The following is a 27,114-nucleotide window of genomic DNA, read 5'->3' as shown; positions in this document are numbered from 1 at the left end:
ATGAATACCACAGCGGGGTTTTTAAATGTGCGAGAAACGTGGCCTCTTTCCCGACATGTTGCACTGCTATGGTTTGCTGTCAGGTTTTCTGTGTTATGGCCTGACAATCCAAACATGTAGCATGTCAGGGTTACCCCATTCCGCCAACTGTGACACACAACCCAGTTGCCCTGTGAGCAAAGCGCCCTAGCTCCCAACCAGCACTATTCAGTCGCCTTCTATGACAAGTTTAGCGCTGCTACGGACATATTCTTTTGACACCGCATGGGACTTTAATGATATAATATGGTCTTAATAAGTTTTTCATTGAATGAGACAAATATGAACATTTTGTACGTATACACTGTAGATCATACATTCAATTTTGGTTAATAACGTGCATACATGTATTTTATCTTTGTAATAGTCGTTTTATGCTGGAAGAATACAAGAAAATAACGTACCAGCGTCAGAAGAATGAGTTATATCAGATCGATAGACGTCAACAAGCTTGAAGCGAAATCTACATGTTTTATCTTCAAACGGTGCTCTTATTTCATCTTCATTCCTGATATAAGCAGCAAAAGTGATATTGTACAACTCATCCTGGAACATGTAATAAAAACAATTCTGTTATGACGTTAAATGTGCAAAATATCAAAAACAAACTCTTACTGCTTAAATTATTTTTTTTCAAAAGAGAATACGATGGACACCATTTCATTTTGGGATTTTACTTTTTATGACCAACTCGGCAGGTGTTTCTAGAAAAGCAGAGGACGCTTACATTACCGGTGCGCCTGGTCCATGCACCAAGATTTAAGTGGAGTCCGTGTTTACTTTTGTTACTTTGTATGTATAAGATTAATTACTTTATATACACACTTTACACACTGGACAAATACAAATTCCAGCAATTGGTAAACGTCTTCTGTATATATGTTTTGAAATTATTTTTTTACAAAGTATGAGAAATCTCTATCAAGAATTATATATTTGTATCTAGATGTGCCATCTTTTTTTGGAAAAATCAACGATATATCATGTTTTTAAGTCGGAATTTTAACTGGGTATGGGGGATAGAAGTATATAGTGTTGAACCAATCATAGGTTTTAATGCTTTTGTCTGATAATAGTCATGAACTGATGGTCTCCAGAAGATCTTTCGAATGTTTTCAGGATGCACATTGAATAAATACCACTACGGGAGTAACAAACTATGATCATGTGTCAAACCCTCACCCATTACAGTAAATAAGCCAACCTTTGTTATCAATCCTTGCTTAAAGATATCCATGAATGCGAGTTCCAAACCTTCTCTGTACTGATAACCGACGTCCATAAATCTTATAACAAGATATCCACCTGAATAGAACAAATAAAGATAATATGATTTTTGTCTATAAAAAGTCATACAATGTACATGGAAATTATTAAAAAAACAAAAAAACAAAAAAACAAAAACTTTGCGATTCCTGTAAAACAAATATTAACTTCATTCGTTATTTAAGTTGCTCTTGTCAATGCATGATACAAGCAATTTCTTCCGAGCTAGCGTTCTATTATAACGAATAGCGCATGGAAGATCAGGAAAGGTAATTTTGATTAAAAAATTGAACAATTCATGAAAAGTATTTGTAAAGCCATTTATATTTTATTAATTGGTTTATTTCCACCCACCATACTCTCAAATAACCAGAGCTAAATTTAGTCCGAGATTGCTCCGACGCTCTGGGTCACTACAAATGCAAAAGATGCCTTTAAACTGCAATTACTATCCACGTCCTGTTTCTGATATGTGTATAGGCTGAAAAGGTAAGTCACTAGGTTTGTTTACATTTTGTAAATTTGAGGTACTGCTTGAGAAATACCCCAAATTTTGTAATAACAAAATAACAATGGTCTACCTTTCCTGAGATCGTGTTTTTTCTTCACCATATAAATTATCCAAACTGAAAACATATACAATTAATCACAATCCATGTATATAACTATACTTCGGAAGGAACACTTTTTTCTCGAGACCTAATAGTTTGCGCCGACATTTCGTGATATTCCAGTAAAAGCTACGGAAATAACACCACTAGAGTAATTTGTGTGATCATCGGTAGACTCCGAATCGCAAAATGTCACATCAAACATTAAATCCTACCTTGTTTAATTGGTAAAATGGCAATATTAAAGAAAGCTCTATAACTGAATTTATTGATTTAGATGACATAACGGTTAAAATTCCATTGGAGGGGTCAAGTGCAATGCCCGTAGGGAGTTTGATGAAACAATTATTCATACAAATGACTGTGAAAAATGAATGGAGTATAGGTTATTGGTGTGCGATGTCAAAACGATACTGTTGTGTTAAGTGGAAACAAGACATAGGGACATCTATAACTTTGTACAATGTGGGCATTTATCCCTGAAGATTTTGTCTTGCTCTCCCCATCTATTAATTCTGCTACAATAGGCTACTTTATTAAACAATAATAAATGGACTGAAGTTTCTAATAGAAATTTAACTTAATTTTGTGGGCCGTACATGGAAATTAAATGTTATGAAATTAAAAAAAACGATTGACCCAACAAGCTTACATGTAGGTTTAGATCAAACGTTTAATATAACAACAGGTTATCAAGTAATCAGGCAATTGTGCTATTGTGATGGTATTGACCGGGTTGACAAATCAAGCAAAGTCACAGCCTTGAAAAAACAAGTATAAAAAATTTCCGATGAAAACTACGGAGAAAATTAAAATTTTACTTTAAAAAGTACTTCCTATTAAAAAGCTTGAACAAGGCACCAAAATTGTGTAAATACTGTAAGAAATTAGCAAAGCATGTTATTGTCAAAAAGTAAAAGTTAAGATTAACCAAAACTACCAGAATCTGAAATTTCTAGTGATTGTAAAATTATAAGCAGTGTAAGTACATGTACAGTTACTGATCCAGATTTGACATTATCCCAAAGTGATGACAGTGATAGGTTTCAAATTTTAAACAAATTCTACCTGAATGTAGTGAGCAAATGTTTTGATGTCTCAAAAATGGCAAATGAAATAAACCCTCATGAAAGGCGGTGTAACTGAGATATTGTTCGATTGTGTTTGACATTATGATGCCGCAGTCCAAAAAGTTATACAGACCTAAGAAATAGTAAATTTGTTATGCTCCCATCAGACGAAAAATACGGTTTGAAAACAAAGGAAGCTGGTATTAACAATGACATGCTTCACAGGCTGGCTAATGAGGCAAAGTTAATAAGTATTCCACTCGGGGGTTATGAAGGAGGTTTTATAATCGATGAGATGTCGATACAGCAGGATCATCAACTTAAAAAGGTAAAGGGATCAATACAATTAATAGGGTTCACTAAACTATCTCCAGAGTCTTTGATCATCGAAAAACGAAAATTGTACAAAAACGAACGAATTTTGGCCAGCTACGTGCTTCAACTAGTTTTCTTAGTATCGAAAGAGTATAGATTCGCTCATTTTCCATCACATAGTGCAACCGGGCATGAACTTTATCTTTTAATAAGAAAATCTGTGAATAATTTACTGAATTTTAGTTTTAAAATTTTAAATACAAATCCTACAAACTTGGGCTTCTGTTAAGCTGTGAACTCCGTCATCTCAGGTCAAACAACGTATCCAGAAAATCAAACATTGTCGGCGAGATAGCATCTCTCAGCTCATAATCCAGGAGTAAAGGTATGAACTATTTATAGTATTTACAACAGGTGTACTTTTCAAACTAAAAATATTATACAAAATTGCAAGAAAAAAAAAAACTAGAAGACCTGTTAATCACAGGAGCCCCTGCCTCATTTGTTATTAGTGATTTGTATTTAGTAAATTAAATGTGTCTGTAAGACACTAATGATGCCCCCGCTCGCTAGATTTGCCAAATAAGGAACATGTTTTTTTTGTATGAAGACATGGTTTGCAGATTCAGAAATCCTTACAAGATTTGTGTTACTCATGGTCTGGGGATCAATTTGCGGATCAGAAATTCCTAAATATATGCATATCTACATATTGTATCCTGGCCACATAGCGCCATAATTTGGTAGTGTCAGACTAGTTGCGATGCAAAAAAGAGGACCAATGGACGAGGTAAATTAATATGCCCCCGACAGTTTGTCGCACTGGCATAAAAAGATTTTTAAAGGGCCACAACTTTAACCTCATTGAAAAGGAATGGATATGGTCAAATACTACAAATACAAATGGCTTTATTTTACTATAATCATTAAAATTTGCACAATGGTAGATCTCCTCATGTTGAATATGACCTTGCACGCCATTATTATTTTTGTAGAAACATCCTGCAAAAAAGATTTTAGATGTAGTTCAAAAACTACAGAAAGAGATAGCCATACATGCCATATATCTCTAATTTTTGACGAAAATATGTAAGTTTAGCTTTCACAAATTTCTGTAATATTTCTCGAAAATCAAAATCCTTTGACCCCGCACTCCATCATGTGTAGAAATATCCTGTAAAATATTTAAGATGTAGTTCAAAAACTGTACGAGGAGATAGCCGGACAAACCATGATCATGTGTAATCCGTACGGACGGACGAATGGACCGACAGACGAACGGACGGACAGGGGTAAATTAATACCCCCCTCCCCCGACAGTTTGTCGCGCAGGCATAAAAATATTTTTAAAGGGCCACAACTTTAAACCTCATTGAAAAGGAATGGATATGATCAAATACTACAAATACATATGTTTCTTTTACTATCATCATTAACATTTGCACAGTGGCAGATCTCCTCATAGTGAGTGTGACCTTGCACACCATCATTATGTGTCGAAACATTCTGCAAAAAATATTTTAGATGTAGTTCAAAAACTACAGAAAGAGATAGCCATACATGCCATATATCTCTAATTTTTGACGAAAATAAGTAAGTTTAGCTTTCACAAATTTCTGTAATATTTCTAGAAAATCAAAATCTTTTGACCCCGCACTCCTTCATCATGTGTAGAAAAATTCTGTTAAATATTTAGATGTAATTCAAAAACTGTACAAGGAGATAGCCGGACAAGCCATATAGCCCTGTTTCTGAGTAAAATGACCAACTGTAACTATCCCCAATTTCCGTAACATTTCAGACAAATCAAAATCCTTTGGCCCTGCACACCTTCATCATGTGTAGAAATATCCTGTAAAATATTTTAGATGTAGTTCAAAAATTGTATGAGGAAATAGCCAGACAAGCCATATAGCCCTGTTTGTTTTAGTTAAATGATTAAGTATAACTACCCCCAATTTCCGTAAAAATTGGCGAAAATCAAAATCCTTTGGCCTTGCACACCCTCACCATGTGTAGAAATATCTTGTAAAATATGTTAGATATGGTTCAAAAACTGTACGAGGAGGTAGCTGGAGAAGCCATGTGTAATCCAGACGGACGAACGGACAGTTTGGTGCGGGGGCATAATAAGATTTTTAAAGGGCCACAACTTTAACCTCATTGAAAAGGAATGGATATGGTCAAATACGACAAATACATATAGCTTTTTTTTACTATCATCTTTAAAATTTGCACAATGGCAGATCTCCTCATGCCGAGTAATTTTGACCCCCTGCCAGATTTTTGTTACAGCAAGCTGATTATGAATTAATAGGCAAAAACTGCTATTTGATGCATATTTTTAGTAACGACAGCCATATTTTTGTTGACAGCTAATATCTAGTAGACCTTAAGATTGGCTTATAAAATCAAATATATGTACATGCTAATGTCACTTTTAAATTTATGGTCAATTAGGATTTGCAATTTAGATAATCTCTCTTCGTACATTTTATGTACACATGTTTTGTATTGGGAATAGATGTGCACATACATGTTTTAGTTTTAAAATAGATTGATTGTCGTTTACCTCATTCATGCACATGGAACAAAGGATTGACTGACCATCCTCACTCAAACATGCCCATTCTTCTGAGTCCTATAAATTACTGTAACACGATCACGATGAAACCACAGCACACAATCATCACAACTTATCCAATCCTCCCCATCCTCCTCAGTTTTATAGCACAATGATCCTCTTCCTGTGTCTCCATTACAATCCTTTTTTAAGATTTTCCCTTTCCTTTGCTTTTTCATTTCGACAGTGTTTCCGTTCGCGTCATTGTAGTTCGGAACGACTCACTCGGAATCCGCCGGTGTTCACACAGATTGCGCTAGATGCGTCATTTCCGTAGTTTCTAATGAATGGAAAATTAGAAAAAAAAATAGGTCGCAATTGAAAAGTGTCAATTGGAAAGTTTTAAACATGGATTATGATTAACTATATATGTTTCCAGTTAGGATAAATCTTATGGTTAAGAAAGAACACGTTCTCCGGAAAGGTAGGCCATTTGTTATTATGTTATTACAAAATTCGCAGTATTTCCTAGGCAGTACCTCAAATTTACAAAAGGTAAACAAACCGAAGTGACTTACCTTTCAGCCTATACACATATAAGAAACTGGACGTGGATTGTAACTGCAGTTTGATGGTATCTTTTGCATTTGTAGTGACCCATGTCGTATAGAAAGAGGGAAAGAAATAAGTCTGTCAAATAACAAAAGGGGAAGGGTCACCCAGAGGATCATATAGGGACCTGTTCCAATGTACCTGTGGATTTGCCAGACAAGCTGAGGCCTTTAAAGTTTTAACGATTTTGGAAGTTTGGTAGCCGCAGTCTTGAACATTTGTTAAATTTACTGAAACAATTTACAGCTTTGTATTCAATAAATGAAAAAAATATAGATTTGCCCAAGTGCTAATGGAACAACACATTTTAAATTAATTATTCACTCGCAAAATCTTAAGGAAATTATCTTTTACTCTTTAACCTTATCTCCTCGTTGATATGGGCATCGTCTTTCTTAAACAATTGTTACATGTGAATGCGTTACTGATTCCTAGAAACATAATGCTTAGACTTTCAACTGCAGAAATTGTCTTGGTTTGATAACAGCCACTACAGAAAGGTGCTAACAAACTTATGTTTAATTGTATTACAGGTACATTTTGTCACTTGGCCAAGTGAAAATGGTAAATACCATCCTCAAGTTCATATCGCTTTCCTTACCGTTTCTTCGACCGTAAAGCCCTTTTAAAAAATATATTAACCAATTCTTTAAAAATAAATGGCCTGAACGCAAGTGAATTGATTATATGTAAATTTGTTAAAATGATTCAATCAAAGCAAGAGTTAACAGTGTTGTTAAAGCTCACGCGGCTGATCCCGTCAATTATTGAAGATTAACACCTTAAGCTACAAGCAAACTTCAAAATCTATTTTTTTAGTTATACCTTCACTGAACGATTAAGTGGTAGATCGTCCGTCTGTCTGTCCAATTTAAGTTACAGTTTTCTCGACTCCTAATGAAGTGATGGATTTAAACTTGGTACGTGGCCATTATAACATAAGACAAACATTGAAAGAGTAATCAAGGGAACCAAGATTCTACTGGAAATCAAAAGAATTTACTCCAGGGACAAAGACTAGACATGAAAAACGGACATGCACAACAAAGAACATTAAATAACCAAAATAATACATACAAAGTAACAAAAGTAAATTAGCGACTCGGACTCCAACAAACACTGGGAGCATGGACCAGGTGCACCGTTAGAACAATCGTCATCTGCCTATATAGAAACACCTGCCTAAAATGATAATGAGTGAAAAGTCATGTTTTGTATTATCATTCAAATTTAACCAGTCACCTATGTTCATTTCGTCATATCGATGACTAAGAAGCAATTTCCAATCTTTCGCAGCTTGACATTTCATGAGTTGTCTTTCTGAATCAGATGCAGTAAACCATCCTATTCCTTCTGCCAAATTTACCCTTGAAAAAATATTAAAAGTTAAACCTCTTATCAAATAGACATGTATTTTAAATGGAGATTTCTATGATGTAGTCGGTTATGCGGCTTTTATGTCAGTAAGTACGTTATTGGGTATTCACTCTATACATTGAATCTTAAAAGTAGACTGAAGAAATAATGGACACAACTGAATGATATGGGAAAACGTTGATAAATATTGCTTGATTGGTATTTCAGCTATATTCAGGCGATGGACATGGTTTGTTTGTTTTTTTTTTTTTTGTTGAGGTTTAACGTCCGAGCAGCAATATTTCAGCCATATTCAGACGATGAACATGAAAAGGATGATAAAATGAACATGAAATGATGATGAAATGAAAAAAGGATGGGACACAAGGATAACAAGGTCGACAGGTTTTGATTGCCACTAGAAAAAGGGAGGGATGGGTAAGGTCGGGCAATTTAGCCTCCTGTGGCGGAGCGCAAAGATTCCTACTCCTATCGAATACCACAGAAGGGTTCTTCAACGTGCTAGGAACGTGACAACTTTCCCAACACGGTGCACCACTATGGTTTGCGGTCAGGTTTTCCGTATTATAGCCTGACAATCCCAGCATGTAACATGCCAGGGGTACCCCATTTCACCACCTGGGGCACACATCCCAGTTGCTCTGTGGGTAGAGCGCCTAGCCCCCGGCTAGGTTTCTGAGCACTATTAAGTCCCCTTTTACGACAAGATTAGCGCTGTTGCAGGCCTATCCTTTTAACACCAGGACCTGCACGGGGCCCGCGATGGACATGGAATGGATGATATAATGAACATGAAATGATGATGAAATGAAAAATGGATGGGACACAATAATAATAGGGTCGACGTTTTTTGATTGCCACTGGAAATTTTGAGATGTGGGTAGGGTGATGGAATTTAGCCTTCGATAGCAAAGCCAGGCTTTTTTTGTCGAATATCACGAGGTTCTTTAACGTGCAAGGAACGACATTTTTCCCAAAAACGTTGCACCACTATAGTTTGCAGTCAGGTTTGCCGTATTATGGCCTGACGACCCTAATATGTAGCATGTCAGGAGTACCCCATTCTACTACCTGAGGCACACAACCCAGTTGCTCTGTGGACAGAGCGTCCTAGCTCCGGCTAGGGTACTGAGCGCTTAAGTCGCCTTTTACTACATGCTAGCGCTGCAGTAGGATTATTCTTTTTTCCACCCAAACCTGCATAGGCCATGTTTCCTACGAACAGGTAATAGATGATGGATTTTCATATCAACATTTTTGTTTCCTTTACCGTTTACCCGTATCATTTTATTTTCTTTCCGAACTTGATGTGTCTATCGCACAAAGTTTAAAATCTATCAAAGGGTCCCCTTTCCCCAGTCATTATATTGTTGTTAGTTGTTTTTACTTGTGTTTTTATTGAAGTTGTTTACCTTCTATATTTACTTATTTATCATGTTCATAGTTTGAATACTGATGTAAACAATTGAAACAGGTTAAACCAGGTTTGCCAACCTATATTATAAAATACAGGAAATAACCATATAATGGGAGGGGGTAAAAGGAGAAGAGTATGTAATTATGCAAGTCGTAAATATTTAAACTAATCTGTCAAATGTTCATGAAATTAAAATTGAAACAAATCAATTTCCCTTTTTTCAACTAATCAATCGTTATTTAAAATTAGGGAGTATGAATGTTTGAGCTTATTGGAAGATATCGGTTGAAAATCAATAAAAAATTCAGATAATACATGTTAAAACAACAAGGTATGGGAAACATCATTCAGGTACGCTGCCCTGTGCAATTCTCTCCTCGAAAACTCCTATCCGTGCTCGAACTTCAATTAGTCGATAGCATAATTTCAATCTGGGAGGGAAAATGTTCTTGTGTTACTTGTAACGACTTGTGATCCATGCCTGGAGCAGCGACCCCGAAGCCGTATTTTTTTAAATTTTATTTATTGACTTTTTATTGATTTCTTTCTGCCTGTTTTGTTTTAGTTCCCTTGCTTGATGTGTTCTAAATTGCTATTTATGTTTATGCGTTCCATGCCTGTCTTATTATAACTGTTTGTTTTATTGCTTTGTCAATGTACATTACAAGTATACATGCACTTTATAGCTATTCATGTATCTTATGTCGGTTATAAAAGCTCCTAGAGCTTATGTTGTATATCGCTGTAATGAAGTTGCTTACTTAAAACAAAACTGATTGGATTTGGTAAAGATCAACACCATCGATTCCCTTTGATAGAAGAGTTCTGCAAAATGGATATCTACTTCGAATTTTGCATAGCCTCGTGCATTTCCCGAAAGCGCATTTTGCATTCAGTTACTTTATTTCTTCCTTTTTTTTTTGTTTATTTGGGTATGATATTTCAAAAAAAAACTTTGCCCCATGCAGGTCCGGGTGTCAAAAGAATTGGCCTGCAGCAGCGCTAACCTTGTCATATAAGCCGACTAAATAGTGCTCAGAAACCTAGCCGGGGGCTAGGCGCTCTGCCAACAGAGCAACTGGGAAGTGTGCCCTAGGTGCTGGAATGGGGTACCCCTGGTATGTTAATGCTGGGGTTGTCAGGCTATAATACAGAAAACCTGACCGCAGACCATAGCGGTGCACCGTGTTGGGAAAGATACCACGTTCCTCGCTCGTTAAAGAACCCTGCTGTGGTATTCGATAGGAGTAGGAACCACTGCGCTCCGCCGCAGGAGGCTAAATTGCCCGACCTTACCCATCCCTCCCTTTTTCTAGTGGCAATCAAAATTTGTCGACCCTACTTTCCTTGTGTCCCATCCCATTTTTCATTTCATCATCCTTTCATGTTCATTTTATCATCCATTTCATGTTCATCGTCTGAATATAGCTGAAATATTGCTACTCGGACGTTAAACCCCAACAATCAATCAATCAATCAAAAAAACTTAATGCAAAGGTGGTCTTTTCCTTTAAAACCTTATTAATCCCATAATTGTCATCGGAAATGCCTGAATTGAAATGCAAGAGAGGACTACAATGGTGATTTCCATCATATCGGTTTTTATTTTGAAATTACCATTCATTACAGACTTACATTTTTTTTATTATGCCTAGATTGTATCAGTTCGGTAATTTTTTAAACTCATCTTTGTATTTGCATTATATAATACATTGCAAAGATATTTTGCGGATGCTATGAATTCAAAATCTGAAAAAAAGCAGTACGCTGTTACTTCGTAAACAGAATGATTGCATTTGCTCTACTGATTACATTTGAAATAAAACGTGTGGTTTATAGCATTAATCAAGTACATACTTTGATAAAAACTCTACAGCAAAAGTGCTACATCCAATATCTAAAATATCTTTTGGCAGACATCTGTCATACATATTGCACGCACTCATCAATAGGTGCACATTAATACCAACAGTTTTCAATACTGAAGAAAAAAAGATACATTGAATTTCAGGTCATCTGTTCAATGATTTCCGAGAAGTTCCGTTTTCTAATGTAAGAATTAACAAAAAGTCAGTTTCTTATAGACGTACCCTTTTTAGTGTGAAAGTATTTTGTTCTGATTTTTGATAACCAATTTTGTTATAGTTGCTCTTTCGACTACCCTAGACACTACCCTTTTTGAGCAACTCGGCGGGTGTTTCTAGAGAGGCAGAGGACGCTTACCCTACCTGTGCATCTGGTTCATGCTCCAAGTTTCAGTAGAGTCTGAGTTGCTCATTTACTTGTGTTGCTTTTTACATGTTGTTTTGGTTATTTTATTTTGTTTCTATGTTGTGTATGTGTGTTTTCCGGTCTCGTCTTTGCCATTGGATTACATACTCGTTTGTTAACCCGGACTTGACTTTTTATGAGCAACTCGGCAGAGGACGCTTCCCCTACCGGTGCACCTGCTAAATGCTCCCAGTTTTTAGTGGAGTCCGAGTTGCTCATTTACTTTTGTTACTTTGTATGTATGATTTTAGTCACTTTATGTTCTTTGTTGTGTATGTCTGTTTTCCATGTCTGATCTTTGTCCCTGGATTAATTCTTTTGATTACCGCTATAACCTTGGTTCCCTTGATTACTCTTTTAATTTCCACTAATATCTTGGTTCCCTTTATTACTATTTCTGCTAACAAATAAAAGCTAATAAGCGATGTTTGCAGTTTCTATTGTCCTTCGTCCACATAAAGTAGTTCATACTGAGATCTTCATTAGCAAAGTATTTTACAAATGTTTTATCAATTACCAATTAAAGGAATAAAAACCATTGTATTATTTACTGCACCGTTATAACGTTATAATTGATTTTTACTTAAGCTGTCCTTCTTAATATGTTTTATAGTATTACAGATACAAGATGTTTCTTTTAATTAAGAAGGAAACTTCGGATTTTATTTTAACCGAGCATATGATTTTATCGATATATATCGTGCAACGAAATAAAAGTGTAAGTCTAATTTCATTTTTTCAGGGATGCTTTCCCGAAACATTTATAACATTTACACGTAGACGACCTCGGTAACCGACGCAGGACATACATGTGGTGCCTATTTGAAAGGTTTTTCGGAACATTCGTACTAAACGATTATCATATAGGTTGTTCAAGTTTTTGTATCACACGATAAAATATATCAAACCTTTGACTTTCTCATATAAAATATTGCAATCATTTCCCGGTACATCATTGAAAATATATGTCAACTCTCCAGAGAAGGATCTGTTCTTCAGAAAATCTGAGGAAAAATATGCATTAAATTATATAATATACAACTTAAAAGAATCGATTGTTTGTTTGTTTGTTGGGGTTTAACGTCCGAGCAGCAATATTTCAGCTATATTCAGACAATACGACTATTTCGGCTCACACTGTCCAGAGTACTAATAAGCTGGGAAAGAAATGACTTACTTCAGTTACGAAAAGCGATATTATGAAATAAAAAAATAACTTAAAAATGTATTTTGTTGTTACATGTAGTTGATCAGACTTGAAGTAACATACCATGTTTTATCATTTATATGCAATATAATATCTGTAATTGTCATAGGAAACAACTTATGAATTACATGAAATCAACGTATGAATAACTTTAATACTAAACCAATGATGTTCATGAATAATAATGTAGAGTTTCCACCATCACAGGTACCAAAATCAGCTATTACCAAATCCATGTCTTCCTTTCTAATCAGCTTTTCTGCAATAAAAGAATCTTCTTATTCTAAAATATCTAATTATAAACATAAAAGCATCACCGATGTATGAAAACAAAATTGCATTCGTTTTTCAAGCAAAACAGGACAATATTGTTCAAGGTGAAAATCACATAAAATTAGGGCGCAAATCATGTGAAAAAAAATTGCTTGTACAAGATGGATAACGAAAATATATAATTTTAAAAAACATTGGTCGAAAAATATGAGTTTATTTAACGTGTTTAATTTTTCGTTTTAATATTCAGTGATATAACTGTAAACATTTGATTGTAAGTTATTTCCGTTATGTATCTTTAGCGGTTAACGGGGCATGCAGAACGAGATTCAAGGTGCTAGAAAGATCTGTTCACAGTTAAATAAACCTCATAAGGAATCTAACAATAAACTTGTTTTCTAATATATGTAGACATGCAAAAATGCAAAGAAGTAACCGAGTGAAAGCCTCCGTGAACTAAAAGGTAAAAAACAAGATAATCTGATCGGATTGCTGTTGATAAAAAGCGTCGATGAGTCAAATTTGACTCCAGACAGGACTGTATTTGAAGCCACAAACATAAGTTCAGGACTACCGGCCTCGAATGAAATAAGAACCTACCACATTTCCTTCAGTACATTATTCTTCTCTGTCATCAGATTTATTTCTTTTGACTTTTTATGAGCAACTCGGCGGGTGTTTCTAGTAAATCAGAGGATGCTAACCCTACCGGTGCCCTGGTTGATGCTCCCACTTTTTAGTGGAGTCCGAGTTTTTGTTACTTTGTATGTATGATTTTAGTTACTTCTTGTTCTTTTTGTGTATGTCTGTTTTCCATGTCTGGTCTTTGTCCCTGGATTACATTCTTTTGATTTCTTTGTAAAAATGTATAAAGGTATAAAATTAATTTTTAAACCCAGTATGAATGTGGAAGAATTTAAATTTATGAAATATAATGTGAATATCTAACAAAAAATCACAATGAGAATTGTCTTTGGGGAATGGGGGGAGGGGGTATTTAATATGAATTAGAATGTTCTTCCATCCAAGAGTTTAATCATCAGAAACATATCTTCTTAATTTCAGGGGAATGATTCAGAGAAATGTCGATTTTACTATCAAGATTAAATTTGAGTGTCTGTATGTATTTAATAATGAAATTGAATAATATAGTCTGCACATAGGCTACATAGGAAGTTGTATTATATGCAAAAACATTGAAATTGCATAGATAATACGCAGGGAGTGTTTTAATATGCATAATGACATATCAAAATCCACATAGTTTGATCTGGGATCAAATTTTGATCCAGATTGAGGCATTAAATAGAATACATCATACACAGACAATGATTCAATAAGCAATGTGGAGTGAAGTAGTGCATGTTACACATATAGAAAGGGATTTATATGCTGGAGTAAAAATGTATATTACACACTCCGGGTGTGATTTTATATTTATGTATTATAAAAGTGCTTGAGTGATGTGATGTCCCGACTGGGATATGATAGATCATTTCGGTATACACAGGGATTGATTTTGTTATGCAGAATGAAGTATATAAGTCCATGTAACATACACAGTAAGCGATTGCATATCACGACTATTACATACATAGAGAGTGATTAAATATGAAGTGGAGTATGAAAGTGCATGTAAATAACGCAGTGAGTGATTTAACATGCATACTTGAGTTTTATAATGCATAGAACACTTTCGGGCTTAAATATTGATTGTATCATGTAACCATGAACGACCAATATTAAAAAAATCGTGACCCCCTTCTGTTTTTTTCCCTTTTTTGCGATACACAAAAAACTTTCTTCCCTTTCCAAAACCAATTTTTTGGTTCTGAGATCACAGGATAAAGGCGGCAGTGTACACAAGTTAAAGGGTCTGGATAGATCAGTAAAACACTTTAATGCAATATATGTCCAGGATATAATTTTTCAAGGATAAGCTTGGTTGATGTATAACGCTCAAGTAGAAATATTTATTATATATCAGGTGATTAACATATATATGTACATGAAATAAAACTTGGGTTGAGACACAAGGACAGTAGAAGTGATCGATGTTGATAACCACTGGAAATAGGCTTCCTAAATTTATCGAATACCACTACAGTGTTCTTTAATGAGCAAGAAACATGGCATCTTTCCCATCACATTGCACCACTAACATTTGCCGTTAGGATTTCCGTATTATGGCCTAACGACCCTAACTTATAGCATACCAGTGTTACCCCATTCAACCATCTGGGGCAAACAACCCAGTTGCTCGGTAGACAGAGCGCCCTAGCCCCTGGCCAGGGTTCTAACACTATTAAGTTGTCTACGACAAGCTTAGCGCTGCTGTGGGCCCATTCTTTGGACTAAAATGTCTAAACGGGGCTCAAAACAGATAAATCAATTTGATCATGAAAATACAAATTAAGTAGAATAACAATTTGAGTATGTGGCAAATACTGAAATTTTGTGACATTTTTATCAGTTTCTGTTAAATACTTATTCAATCATCGTCCTGTAAATGTATTATTAACATTGTAAGCATATAATATTGGCTAGATTTTCTCCAAATTTTGACCCATTAGACTAACAAATGAAAATTTTACATAAAATATTACAAGTCATATCTTTGAAATTATATATAATATAATATAGCATGAATTGAATACTGACTCGACAGTATAGTTTTGGCAATAAATAGTCATTTCTTTACAGACTTGATTCCAATGTCCTACATTTTAAATGTGCAAAGTATCAAACACCTCACATAAAAAGTTCAAAATTTACATCAAATCAGGCAGTAGAATAAAAGATGAATTTATGCAATTTAGGGTTTTAAGACATATTTCAAAAGCTAATATGAGATACCTATTCAACCTTTATCTTGTAATTGAAATGAATTGAAAAAAACATTGTCTAGAGTTTTTTTGGTTTTTTTTTAAATCTAAATACATTTTAATTAAAAATAAACATTTGACCTTAATTTTTATATGGCATACCATATGAAATAAATATTCTCCAGTATAATTTGTTTAATGTTTTGATACTTTAATTGGATAACCGGAAACCCTTGCATATGAATATATTTAGTCACAACTGGTTTGCTTAGGCGTTTTCAACAATTTTGTCGGGACTTGTTTTGCACGAATTCAGAAGATGGAACTTGTTAAGTAAATTAATTATTCCTGCTATAGCCACTTTCACAACAAATTACAGCTTTAATTCAATGAGGGACGAACAAAGTGAAATAAACTGGTAGAAAAAAATCATTTTTTTAGCAGAAATGTTGAGTTAAAAAAAGACGTTTTCAGTATTTGGAAAAAATCAAAGCGACAAAGTTTCATGAGTCGAATAAGAAATATATTCTGTATATTTTATGATTTCAGAGATTTTTATCAGCCTATATACGTTGGAATTTGAGAGGTAACATTTTTTAGCTAATTTGAAATATCAAGATTTTCACAAAAATTTGGATTTTCTATCGGTCAACAACACAACTTTATTTCTTCCTTTCTGTAAGAATTGACTCCCCTAAAATATGTTGCCCGTTTGGCACTTGAGTTCTGATGGTAAACATTTTTTTTTCTGTACTACAATTTTGCAAAATTGATTCTACGATGTTTTTAGTTAGCAAAACATACAGCTTGTAGTCATGGTGGGGAGGAAGTATCAATTTGTTTTTAAAAACTCAAAGATAGTTTCATTTGCCTACATGTTTTACATGTATGTAAACATGCATGTGGCCCAGTAATGAATTCTATACAATGTGGAGTTTTCTGATTTTAATGGAACATTTGCAACTGGAATACTATTAAAGGAGAAGACCAAGTCATAAATATCGAAACTAATTTGTTAAATATTTATGAAAATTAAATTGAAACAAATTAATTTCCTTTTCTTAGTCAATAAATCGAGATTTATAATTAGGAAATTTGAATTTCCCGCGCCTATAGGCGCCACCATGACCGGTTGAACTGTGACGTCACGAAGTCCGTTTGTAAAGTGAAAGTAAATAGGTAATTGATTACGATGTCCGAAGAAATCGCAAATTTGGGACTTTTCCCCTATAATTTCAATCCAAAATAAATAGAAGAAGAGATTAAGGCACAACGTGTATAAGCAAATGTCAGACATCATTGACGAAAAACGGGATTTGCAGCCAGATGACTAGTATTTGTCTAAGGAAAATCTTAGGGCTACTTCTGAAAAATGTTGGTGTCGCTGGTAAACAAACTATGAACATTTCTCTTTTATCATTTGTGCAATCGTAAGCTTGACAAGTTATCGTGTTTTGGTGATTAGATAAACATGATCATAGAAATATTTACGGAATATTCTTTGCTTGCATATTATTTGTATCAGTACCAAACCGACTTAGTGACGTCACGAGCCAATTGGAAGCAATCGGTAAAAATCAATAAAATCTGGCTGTGATCTTCCTTCAGATAGGAGAGTTCTGCAAGATGGCTATCCCCTCACATTTCAAAGATTTCGAACTTTCCCCAGCCTTGAGCATTTTATATTTGCGAATTTTGCATTAAAGGTATATATTTTTGTTTACGTGGGTATGATTTATCATAAGAGCCCAACTTAATGCAAAGGTGAACTTTCCCTTTAATGGCAAATGGTCCCTTCTTATTGTAATCATTGAAATTTTATTTTCTTTTATACCAGAGAATAAGCTTACATTATACTGGTCAAAACCAAAATTAATATTAAATTTCAATTCAAGATGTCAAGCCTTTAGTTATGTATCCTCTCAGCCCCCCTAGTTTTTTTTATAAGAATAAACCATATCTCCTAGGTGATATACAGTGTTGTATCCTTATATTACTAGTTATAAGCTAAAACCAAAAATGGCACAGTGCAGGTCCGGGTGTTAAAAGAATAGGCCTGCAGCAGCGTTAAGCTTGTAAAAGGCGACTAAATAGTGCTCAGAACCCTAGCCGGGGGCTAGGGCGCTCTGCCCACAGAGCAACTGGGATGTGTGCCCCAGGTGGTGGAATAGGGTACCCCTGGCGAGTTACATGCTGGGGTTGTCAGGCTATGATACCTGGCAAAACCAGGAAAACCTGACCACAAACCATAGTGGTGCACCGTGTTGGGAAAGATGCCACGTTCCTCGCACGTTAAAGAACCCTACTGTGGTATTCTCCCGGAGTAGGAACCATAGGGCTCCGCCACAGGAGGCTAAATTACCCAACCCTACCCACCTATCCCTTTTTCCAGTGGCAATCAAAATTTGTCGACCCCATTGTCCTTCTGTCCCATCCCTTTTTCATTTCATCATCATTTCATGTTCATTTTATCATCAATTTCATGTTCATCGTCTGAATATAGCTGAAATATTGCTGCTCGGACGTTAAACCCCAACAAACAAACAAACAAACAAATAACCAAAAATGACAAATAATATACAGGCTAAAACATTTATTTATTGCAATAAGCAGAAATTATTCTAATATTTGTGCAGCCTCTTATCTAAATGTATAAATTGTCTAATTCGAAAATAATTTGTGTAACTATGTTGATGTAATTTCTACCTTTAATTTAAAGTTACAAATGAACCTTCTCAAAACATTTTGCACCCCATGCAGGTCTGGGTGTTAAAAGAATAGGCCTGAAGCAGCGCTAAGCTTGTCGTAAAAGGCGACTAAAGAGTGGTCAGAACCCTAGCCGGGGGACTAGGGCGCTCTGCCCACAGAGCAATTGGAATGGGGTACCCCTGGCGTGTTACATGCTGGGGTTGTCAGGCTATGATACGGAAAACCTGACCGCAAACCATAGTGGTGCACCGTGTTGGGAAAGATGCCACGTTCCTCGCACGTTAAAGAACCCTACTGTGGTATTCTCCCGGAGTAGAAACCATAGGGCTCCGCCACAGGAGGCTAAATTGCCCGAACCTACCCACCTCTCCCAATTTTAAGTGGCACTCAAAATTTGTCGACCCTATTGTCCTTGTGTCCAATCCCTTTTTCATTTCATCATCATTTCATGTTCATTTTATCATCAATTTCATGTTCATCGTCTGAATATAGCTGAAATATTGCTGCTCGGACGTTAAACCCCAACAAACAAACAAACAAACAAAACATTTTGTTATTTTATAGAACCAATTCCATTGAAATTTCATATGCAGTGTCAAATCTCTATTTCTTGACAAAAAGCTGTAAGCATATGCAGTAACTGTAAAATATCCAAATCATGAACAAAAAAACTGATGAATGTAACAACAAGTTAGAAATGAAACCAGATGACAGACTTTTTATTTACAAAAATAACATGAAAAGACGAAACTACATACGACTTAAAAAATATATTCCCAGTTGGCAAAAAGCAAACTTCGCCTAAAAGATCACATAAACGAATAAACATTACATCAATTGCTAGTTATATCTAACTAACCTGACTTTAACTGATAATTCTAGTCGGTAATTCTGTAAAGAATTTGTTGTAACTCAGTGGAAATTCGATTGTTTGTTTGTTTGTTTGTGTGTTAGGGTTTAACGTCCGAGCAGCAATATTTCAGCTATATTCAGACAATGAACATGCAATTGATTATAAAATGAACAAGAGCTGATGATGAAATGAAAAAGGGATGGGACACAAGGACAATGGGTCGACAAATTTTGATTGCCACTGGAAATAGGGAGAGGTGGGTAGGGTCGGGCAATTGAGCCTCCTGTGGGGGAGCCCTATGGTTCCTACTCCGGGAGAATACCAAAGTAGGGTTCTTTAACGTGCGAGGAATGTGACATCTTTCCCAACACGGTGCACCACTATGGTTTGCGGTCAGGTTTTCCGTATTATAGTCTGACAACCCCAGCATGTAAGACGCCAGGGGTACCCCAGTCCACCCCCTGGGGCACACATCCCAGTTGCTCTGTAGACAGAGCGCCCTAGCCCCCGGCTAGGGTTCTGAGCACTATTTAGTCGCCTTTTACGACAAGCTTAGCGCTGCTGCAGGTCTATTATTTTGACACCCGGACCTGCACCGGGCTCCGTTGACATTTAAAAACAGGTCGAAATGGTTCTGATTGTAATCAAAATAGCTTTACATACACGTTAAACTGTAATTGTTTTATGGTTTTCTATGCCATTTGTGTTATTCGGTGAAACTGACGCGGCTGCTCGATCCCAAATTTTGCTAAAATAGCCTCTCCTGACAATGAAGAATTTCAATTTATCAAATTGAGCCCAGATATCTAGGTCATGGGTGCAAACACGGCGAATTCTTAGAAAATTTGACTTGGGAATGGTATGCTTGGATGACGGGAATGACAGGACTGATAAATTTGGTGACAATACGCATCGATGGGTTTGTAAAAAAATCTGTAAAAATCTGATTAACCATATTGGATTTTAGTTAATGTCACAGGACGATCTGTTAAAAAATTAAATAAGAAGAGAGGAAGTCTTCTTTTCAACCCCATATCACATATATCTTTTTAAAAGCCATATTTCCGAGTCGTGCCGAGGAGACACATCCGTGAGTTGTCGTAGGTAGTCGTCTTTCCTGTTGATAATTCTGATCCACGCCCGTCTTTTTCTTGCTTTAAGGACAGCGAAAACATGCTTATGTATTTTTTTTCTCATCAGAATTATATTTGTAGTTGCATTTTAAAACACAGCACGTTTTAACCATAGCACGAGAGTATAACCTGATAGGTGTATTAAGCCCAAGCAGCGATGTTCTAGCTGTATCCGCACAATGAGCATGATATTGATGATAAAATAAACATGAAATGTGATGAATTTAAATGGGATGGGACACAAAGATAATCATAATAAGGTCGACGAATTTTGATTGAAACTGGACACATGGAGCAATTTAGCCTCCTTCAGCGGAGCCAAGGTTCCTACTCCTGTCGAATATTACAACGGGATCCTTTAGCATGCAAGGAACGTGACATCTTTTCCAAAACATTGCACCACTATGTGTTGCGGTCAGGTTTTCCATATTATGGCCTGACGATCCCTGCACGTGGCATGCGAGGGTTACCCCTTTCAACCACCCAGAGCACGCAACCCAGTTGATCTGTAGGCAGAGAACTCTGGATGAAGGCCAGGGTTCTGAGAGCTATTTAGTAGTCTTCTACTACAAGCTTAACGCTGATGTGGGCCTTTTCTTCTGACACCAGGACCCGAACTTGGCAAAAGTAAAAGAACATAAAAAATGTAAGTGGCGTTCATGTCACCTTTACTAACCGTTGTCACGGATCAACCCGAAAACATGTCTCCAGATGTCAGAACGACTGTCCGGCAGTTAAAGCAGAAGGACTTATTGCTGAACAAAACTATCTTCACAGATGTTTTATCTGTATTTTAAATATGAGAAAAAATAACTTTGAAAACGTTACTATTACATTGTCGCGAGTGTAATGCGAGACATCTTAAGTTTTGGACGCAATTAAATGTAGTTGAAAATTAATCAATTAGACTAACACACTTACCTAAAATTGAATCCCTGTAAAAGTGCCATCTGTTTTTCACCAACTGTGTATGGCATCGTCTTGCATACAATGCAAAATTTGAATATGAATCTTTACAACTTGTACTAAAGACAGCATTCATCATGCAATCGATGGTTAGCTTTGGGCTACTTGAAGTGTTTGGGTTTTATTTTAAAGCTAATGACTATGAATAATTAATTATTTAAAAAAGGCTATCATGACATTGAATTAATCATGAATACAAATTTGATTATAATTTAATTTGTAGCTTTTATTTTTTCCGTTCTTTTAAAACATAGTTTGACATCACATAAAACAACTCCTCAGATTGTTTTGGTAAGCCTAGGACATTTTACAATTTTACATGGTCTATATTCTTAAATTGTATTTGAATCCCCGCCATAGCGTAATTACTAATAATTACTTTAGTCTGAAACTTTTTTACCGTTTGTGACGTTATCAATTTCAAGTATTTCTAAAGTCATGAGGCGCTCAGGGCCAGTTATTCATTCAATCTTAAGTTCGTTTTATTTTATTTTTTTAGTTAATTTATTCTACTGATGGTCATGTTGTTGGTCTAGCCTAATTATTAATCAATTGCATCATTTATTTATCAAGCTTCCAGAATACATATCTGTATTAGTAAACGTCCTTGTGTCCTACTTGTGGTTATCAAAACGGTGAATGCATACAGTCTATGACGTACACATTGAAATCTGCTATTTTGTACAGAGAAGCATGACACAAAACAGGAAAATCAATTAGTTACTGCGAAAACTTACTAAATCGAAACTCTGACTTTTAATTGAGTCCTTAAAAGACGTGGTCGGATAACCAAGGTTCGATAAAATCAACGCTTAGCTTGAAAAAATAAAGAAAATGTCTGATTAAAGAGATTCACTGATTTTTCAGTGTTCGGTTTAGACAGTTTGTATTGTATGAATAAGCAAAAAATCAAATTAAAATGTCATTTAATTTTTAAATAGTTAATTGCATTTTATTTATTCATACCGATCAACTTTTTGAACCTCCGCATAATATGTGATTTTTAACGACATATGTAATAAGGCATATGACATTCAATAACATGAATTTATAAAACTTGTTCAAGGTAGCTTGCTCAAATTGCAATCATAATCTTACTCGTGAGCGTGTTGGGTAATATAAATGATAGAACGTCTGAACCATACGGGTAAAATACGACACACACCACTGCGATTACTTGACACGATCCTTACCATGTTGATTATTCCATCCGTTGACATTTATGTTTGTTTGTTTGTTGGGGTTTAACGTCCGAACAGCAATATTCCAGCTGTATTCAGACGATGAACATGTAATTGATTATAAAATGAACATGAAATGATGATGAAATGAAAAAGGGATGGGACACAAGGACAATGGGGTCGACAAATTTTGATTGCCACTGGAAATAGGGAGAGGTGGGTAGGGTCGGGCAATTGAGCCTCCTGTGGGGGAGCCCTATGGTTCCTACTCCGGAAGAATACCACAGTAGGGTTCTTTAACGTGCGAGGAATGTGACATCTTTCCCAACACGGTGCACCACTATGGTTTGCGGTCAGGTTTTCCGTATTATAGCCTGACAACCCCAGCATGTAAGACGCCAGGGGTACCCCATTCCACCACCTGGGGCACACATCCCAGTTGCTCTGTGGGCAGAGCGCCTAGCCCCGGCTAGGTTTCTGACCACTATTTAGTCGCCTTTTACGACAAGCTTAGCGCTGCTGCAGGTCTATTATTTTGACACCCGGACCTGCACCGGGCTCCGTTGGCATTCAAAAACAGGTCGAAATGGTTCTGATTGTAATCAAAATAGCTTTACATACACGTTAAACTGTAATTGTTTTATGGTTTTCTATGCCATTTGTGTTATTCGGTGAAACTGACGCAGCTGCTCGATCCCAACTTTTGCTAAAATAGCCTCTCCTGACAATGAAGAATTTCAATTTATCAAATTGAGCCCAGATATCTAGGTCATGGGTGCAAACACGGCGAATTGTTAGAAAATTTCACTGGGAACGGTATGCTTGGATGACGGGAATGACAGGACTGATAACTTTGGTGACAATACGCATCGATGGGTTTGTAAAAGAAATCTGTAAAAATCTGATTAACCATATTGGATTTTAGTTAATGTCAAAGGACGATCTGTTAAAAAATTAAATAAGAAGAGAGGAAGTCTTCTTTTCAACCCCATATCACATATATCTTTTTAAAAGCCATATTTCCGAGTCGTGCTATATGCTTTATGATATAATTCGAAAATAACGTGTTCATTTCTAGGAAGTGCGTTTCTGATGAGCATATCAACTGGGCTAAATGGTCAATAGTAATTCTTCCTTGCCTTGCCTAACGCCACACTGAATGTTAGTGAGCATGTTGTGCTTCTCAAGGAAACACAGGAGGCGACCATTGACCATTCGTTCAATTGTTTTACAGACGCGGCTAGTCAGTGCGATCGGGCGATTACTTGAAGGACCCGTATGATCCTTCGCTGGTTTTGGGATAGGGACCACTGAAGCCGTTATCCAACTGGAATGAGCGTCTCCAGTAGCCCAAACCTCATTCACGGAGAGATGGCTTGGAAGATGTTTCAAAAATTTATAATGAATATTATCTAGTCTACTAGCCGTACCATGAGCTTTATCCAGTAACAGTTTTAATTCGTAATTATAAAAAGTGGAGAGTTCAGAATTATTTTAATTTTACAGTACATGATTTCATTGTTTGAAAATCTGATTTGTAGTTAGCTGAAAATGAATGTGTAGCGATGAAGATCCGTCGTTTAAAATAAAGTCTGCTTGATGAAGGATTCCACGTTTAACCGATGCAATCTACATGAATTGGATTCAGGGTCTTTTTTTACCAACGTGGCAATTATACTGATCCTAATTGTGACTTATTGACTTATTCTACTACAAAGGCATAAGCAAGGGGCAACTACAGTTTCTTGCCGTCTTTCCTGTCCATTGCAGTTCGTTTTGTTTCTTTACAGGTCTAATCAATTTTATGTGTTTATGTGTTCTTTAGTCTTCTACGCCAACTATTTTTGTCCTCGCCTTTTTTCTTGTTACTTCGTACTAAATATTGATATTTTTTTTAATAGAATATTTTTTGGTGATGAATTTATTTAAAAAATCTTTTCCAAGACGATTGGGTAACTTGTCTTTATGGTATGGGATTTGCCTATCATTGAAGACTGTGTGATGACCTGTAAAAGTTTATTTGTTCGTTGCTTGGCATTTGATAGATGACTCATTAGCAGTTATACAACATCTCATATTTCTATAGTTAAAAATTTAACACTTACATATTTATTGCTGCTTTGTACTTGATAGTCTGTATTGTTTGTCAACCTGTTGGCTTGATTTTTTCAAACAGGATGTATATGATCAGCGATTATGTAAAAACAAAGTCAACATCCCTAACCTAAGAGACATTTTGTCATTTGTTTACAGTAATGTGTAGATTACAATTAGCTCATTATTGAATTGAACAATAAAAGTGTGTAGTTTCGGCAAGCTCTGACATAACGTATGAATTGTGATATGAAAACTCCGTAAACAGGTGTTGAAGGGATGTTGCCACAGATGAAACGAAAGTTGACAATATGGAATGAAAAGTCATCGCGTATGTCGTACAGTTTGGTCAATACTTTTTCTTAACCATTTGTCCTTGCAAAAATTAAACTGTTGTATTACAGATTGTAAGTGGCAAGGCTGGATGGTTCTCACTCGGGTATGACGAGGCCGTGAGTGTCAAATCAACATGCCCACAGTAGCGCTAAGCTCGTCGTAAAATGCGACTAAATAGTGCTCAGAACGCTGGTACGAGCTAGGGTGCTCTGCCCACAGAGCAACTGGGTTGTATACCCCAGGTGGTGGAATGGGGTAACCATGACATGCTACATGCTGTCAGGCCATAATACAGGAAACCTGATCGCAAACCATAGTGCTTCAACGTGTTCCGAAAGTTGCCACATTCCTCGCACGTTAACGAACCCTGATGTGGTATTCGATAGAAGTAGGAACTTTTGCGCTCCGTCGTAGAGGCTATATTGCCCGACTCCACCCCTTCTCCTTATTTCTAGTGTTAATCAAGATTTGTCGACCTTATTGTCCTTGTGTCCCATCCCATTTTTCGTTTCATCATTATTTCATGTTCATCGCCGGGATATAACTAAAACAGTGCTGCTTGGATGTTCAATACCAACAATCAATTAATCGATCGGAATGACGCGAAATCGTACTGAAGATATGTTGTCGAATTCCTAAGTAAGACAATTTTTTATGAAAGTTTTTATCGGTCAATCAATTTGTGTTCTACGGTCGTCGTAAGAAATTGATAGGCTGAAAAGCTGGACATACCCCAGCTTTAGAACCTTATTTAGTGCTTTATGTGTTCTACCTAGATCACACGCAACAATATACATGTAATGATCCATTAAGATGGCAAAAAAAAAAATCTTTTATATGTTTTTTAGTATCGGAAACACGATGACAAAAACATTTCAGGGCAATAATAAATAATTGGCGCCATTGAAATGATTGGACGGACTTCTGTGTGGCTTTTTCAGAAGACATTTTTCGTAGCAGCTGTTTTGCCTCCTTTCTAAAATATTTTTGAACACTTAATTTTGAAAACCCATTTGTACTGAAAATCGGACAGGGGCATAACTTAAAACTACTTGACATTTCTTTTTTATGTCAAAACTCCTTGCAGTATATTTAATTTATCTCGCTTTATTCAGATTTTAAAATTATCATTTTAGTATGGGGCATTAGTTAAATAAGCATCCTATAGTTAACAATTAATTTTGCTCCTCATACAAATAAAAAACATCTTTGGAATTGACAGTTACCTCTTCGTATCTCCCTGAAATTAGACTTTTAAGCTCCCTAAGTATGCCTTTGTGATTAGTGCAATGCAAACTGAGCAAATATTAAAGGATTCAAATGGCTCCCTAAGTATGACTTTGTGGTAAGTGCAATGCAAACTGAGCAAATATTAAAGGAATCAAATGTCGTTCCGACTGAAAAAGTGACAGTGAAAGTTTAATGTAGTGAACAAATATTATATGATAATAGAAGTAATTTAAAAAAAAAACGGATGTTGAAACTAAATCTTGTTTTAATCATTTAATATATTTTGTGCTTGTACGTTTTCCTATTGATTGTACGTGCATAATTTAGTCAGTGAAGTCTTTATCGTTTGTTTCATGATCGTCTCACTTCTTATATTTGGACTTTTGTTGGTTGTTTAACAGTAACAAGACAAAAGAATAATCAAGGGAACCAAGATTATAGCGGTAATCAAAAATATGTAATCCAGGGACAAAGACTAGACATGGAAAACGGACATACACAACAAAGAACATAAAGTAACTAAAATCATACACAGTAACAAAAGTAAATGAGCAACTCGGACTCCACTAAAAACTGGAAGCATGGACCAGGTGCACCGGTAGAGTAAGCGTCCTCTGCTTTTCTAGAAACACCCACCGAGTTGCTCATAAAAAGTCAAGTCCGGGGTAGACAACGTGGAAAGGAAAACTATGACCCGTTGAATAAATCAGTTTTCATGGTGCTGATGGATACACCATAGCGATCCACGAGTTCATTATGACGACCA

At 35.9% G+C, this 27,114-nt stretch overlaps 2 pseudogenes; both read left to right on the top strand.

Moving 5' to 3' along the window:
• Positions 1 to 2,105: 2,105 nt before the first annotated feature.
• LOC148603446 (uncharacterized) lies at positions 2,106 to 2,696 on the top strand (annotated as a pseudogene).
• Positions 2,697 to 2,813: 117 nt separating this feature from the next.
• On the top strand, positions 2,814 to 3,590 carry LOC148603445 (uncharacterized; annotated as a pseudogene).
• The last annotated feature ends 23,524 nt before the right edge of the window (positions 3,591 to 27,114 follow it).

This window comes from Perna viridis, chromosome 11, assembly GCF_037379345.1.
Source record: "Perna viridis isolate PV_CMFRI_1.1 ecotype Kerala chromosome 11, ASM3737934v1, whole genome shotgun sequence".
Taxonomy (NCBI): Eukaryota; Metazoa; Mollusca; class Bivalvia; order Mytilida; family Mytilidae; genus Perna; species Perna viridis.
Note: the sequence above shows the minus strand (reverse complement) of the source record. Positions and strands in the feature narration are given on the sequence as shown.